Genomic DNA, 3805 nt, shown 5'->3' with positions numbered 1-3805 from the left:
ATGACAGCCCCTATTTTTTGTTCACAACTGAAAGATAGGAAAAAAACCTACATATTTATCAAAGGAAAAGAATTAAATCAATGATGATCGGTTTATAGAAAGGAATTCTGAAGAGCCATTAAACAGAACGGTACCGATCCATGACTGTGGTTAGTGGAAAAAGCGGGACAGTGTGTTTGCTGCTTGCGTGTTATCCACACATGGTCCAGCACACGGGTGCACACGTAAGTGTTAGCACACACGCACACACACACGTATGAGCCCACGGAAAGGTTCTAACGTGATGCACAGGCAGCCGATCATGGAGACGGTCCCCAGAAAGGGGGCAGCGTCGGGGGACAATGGTGGAAGCAAACACATGCTCCATCTTTGGGATTTTGTGCCACGCACACGTGTAGCAGACGGTGACCCAGAAACACAGCATCGCTTTTAAGTAGAATGCAGCCTCTCTGGTTTATAAAAACTAAACATCCTAGTTAGAATAAGCCGGGAAGAGTGAGCACTGCAACCAGTGACACGAGCCCCGGGATGACCGCTCCAGCCTCCACGTCCCCTCCGTGAGCTCAGGACGCAGCGATCTGGTGTGGGGAACCTCCAGCGCGAGCCCCTGCCCACGACTCCATATGCCACGGGTGCCACGCTGCTCTGCTTTGTGGAACTTCTCTCCTGGAATCCTGGGCCACTTGCCCAGAGCATCTTATCAACTTTCTTTTACTCGAGGGTGACGTCACCCAGGAAGGCAGGGAGGCAGCGGGACTTCTTCTCCCCACTGCACCCCTGAGGCGGGCCCCGCCAAGCTGGTGAAGCCCGCTAACCTGGTGCCCGGAGCCTTGCAGCTCCAGTGGCAGGTGAGCGTGCAGAACTGGGAAAGCCGGGTCTGCAGCAGGTGATCCTGGGAGGCCGCGCCCTAAAAGGCCCCGTGCTCACCAGCTTTGCTGCTTGGGGTGACAGTGGCAAGCCGCGCTGCTAGAAGGGAGGTGTCATGTCACCCCCCAGTGTGACTAGGGTAGGAATTCACCCCAGGGGAGCACGTTCAGCTCCGTGACTGAGCCAAGTCAGCAAAGCTGCCAGTTCCCCGACAGGTAGCCGACAGGGAGCTGCGGTCTGGAGCACAAGACCTGCAAGGGACACCCTGCCTTTTGTGCTGGGTGGGTCAGGTCGGGAGACCAGAGACATGACGGCCATGTCACACTGTGGAGCTGACATTTCAGAGCACTTCCACTCCCTGGAAGAGAGGAGCTTCAAGTCCTTGGGTTCAGAGCAGAAGCGAGAAGGGAAAACAAAACCGATCACTATGAGTAGCTGATAATGGCCAAGTATTTAGGGGAGATGCAATGTGGCAGGAGAAGAGCGATCGAAAATCTAAAATGTGTTAAAAACAAATAACCTCTGTTCATGGTTAAGTGGAGTGTGGTCAAGATTGATCAAGACATATAAAGTGTGGGATTCTGGGCCGCTGGAATCGGTGAAGGATCTCAAGATGGCTGCATGAAAACTTGCTCTAAAAACCATTGACTGGGTAGCTTTGGGGAAGATCATACCCCGAAACCAGAAGGCCATTGCTAACTCCCTGAAATCCTGGAATGAGACACTTACCTCCAAGTTGGCTACTCTCCCTGAGAAACCACCTGCTATCGACTGGGCTTACAGCAAGGCCAATGTGGCGAAGGCTGGTTTGGTAGATGACTTTGAGAAGTTTAAGGCCCTGAAGTTTCCTGTGCCAAAGGATAAATATACTGTTCCAGTGGATGCTGAAGAAAGAGAAGATGTGAACAATTGTGCCGAGTTTTTGTCTCTTTCAAAGGCCAGGATTGAGGAATATGAAAAAGAGATGGAGAAGATGAGGAACATAATTCCATTTGATCAGAGGACCATTGAGGACCTGAATGAAGTCTTCCCAGAAACCAAATTAGACAAGAAGAAGTATCCCTATTGGCCTCACAAGCCAATTGAGAATTGATAAACTTGAGTTGGGGAGAAAGATCTGGCCCTCATATTGTAAACGCTGGACATTAAAAATAATGATACAGAAAAAAAAAGACATATAAAGTGTGCATTGGCCAAAAAAGAAAGAAAGAAAAAAATTCTGGTAGCTTAAATCTCTGGCATGGCACCAGCCTATTTATTGGGTGCTGTTAAGGGTAACGCTTGCTTGCACAGGGTGTGTTGGAAAGAGACAGACTCCCCATAGATCAAGGCTGGGGGGCCTGTGAATAAAATGTCACTAACACAAGATATCCGGTGACACAATCCAAATGGGCAGTGCCATTAATATCGTAAAGACACCAATGCCCCACATGCCTTCCAGAGTGGCTAAAAGTCACAGCATTTGTCATATCGAGCATCAGCGAGGTCTGGTGGGAACATAAACTGGTCCAACCCCCTCGCACAAGTCTGGTAATTTGTACTAAAGTCAAGCACCTCATTCCCATGTGACCTGGCAGTTCTACTCGGGATTTATCCAAGTGAAATGAAAAAGACGCACACATCCTTGGAAAGTCTTGCACATCATTCTTCAAATTCAAAACTGACTTCTTAAAGATAGTAGAGGATGAAAACCAAAGATACTGCAGGCAGGAATTGTAAGAAGGGGTTGCTTGTAACATCTCCAGGTCCGTTCCTGGAACCGTAGGGGGACACACACGAGGGCCCACCTTCCTTGCCAGGTGCCATCTGGCTTTTAGGGTCACGTGTAGGCAAGCTACTGCAGGACATGCCAGGACAACCTGTCTATTAGCATTCCAATGGAAGCTTTGCCCAAAAGTTCAAACGGAAGTAGAAAATTGCAAAGGTTGACGATAATGAAACTTTTGCAATACACACACTTGTACACACACACACACGAAAATGTATATACACTGAAGCCTTGTTATCAGGGTCAAACATTTAGGTTGAAACACTGGACGCAGTGCTAAGTGTCTATAAACAGGCAAGTGGATAAACAGTCTGTTCCATGTCTACACAAGTCAATACTACTCAGCAGTGACAAGAAGCCAGAGTGCAGGGCACCCGGGTGGCTCAGTTGGTTAAGCGACTGCCTTCAGCTCAGGTCATGATCCTGGAGTCCCAGGATCGAGTCCCGCATCGGGCTCCCTGCTCGGCAGGGAGTCTGCTTCTCCCTCTGACCCTCCTCCCTCTCATGCTCTCTGCCTCTCATTCTCTCTCTCTCAAATAAATAAATAAAATCTTTAAAAAAAAAAAAAGAGGAAGCCAGGGTGCATGCATGACATGATGAGTCTCTCCAACATTAGCCTGAGCAAGGGAAGCAGTTGAGTTTTCATGCACATATTTATTGGTTGGTTGGTTTTCCCAATAGGACACACGTGGTTTCCAGGTTAGGGACACCTACAACTACTTTCAGGTCCCCAGGCCCCAACCGCCCACAGGGTGATGTTGTGAGAGCAGGTGACACCTGGGTAGGCAGCAAGTTTGTGCCAGATTTGGGAGCTCACGTGGGTCTGGGGGCACAGCTGCCCATCTTCCCTTCTGGAGCAGGAGAGAAACTTCAGCTTTCTGGTGAAGCCAGGCCTCTGTCAGGAAGGACGGGAAGACCCTCAGGCCCTCCCCCTCTAGAATGTAAGCCAGTGGCTCTGGGGAGAAATGGTAAGCATCTCTGGAGAAACGAGAGTCTCTAACTTCCCTGGTGGGCTTACCATCAGCCAGCCTACAGCCCCATTGCCAGGATGTTTCCCTCAAAAGCCCTGACCTCGTGAAAACTTGAAAATACTCGTAGACAGAAGCCCGACAGAAGCCCGACGGAAGAGACTTCTCGTGGTGTAATTCCATTTTATGAAACTGAAAACAT

The 3805-nt window shown here is 49.4% G+C and overlaps 1 pseudogene; it reads left to right on the top strand.

Moving 5' to 3' along the window:
- The first annotated feature begins 1480 nt into the window (after positions 1-1480).
- On the top strand, positions 1481-1960 carry LOC118519339 (ATP synthase peripheral stalk subunit d, mitochondrial pseudogene; annotated as a pseudogene).
- Positions 1961-3805: the final 1845 nt, after the last annotated feature.

The sequence above is a fragment of the Halichoerus grypus genome, chromosome 12, assembly GCF_964656455.1.
Source record: "Halichoerus grypus chromosome 12, mHalGry1.hap1.1, whole genome shotgun sequence".
NCBI lineage: Eukaryota > Metazoa > Chordata > Mammalia > Carnivora > Phocidae > Halichoerus > Halichoerus grypus.
Note: the sequence above shows the minus strand (reverse complement) of the source record. Positions and strands in the feature narration are given on the sequence as shown.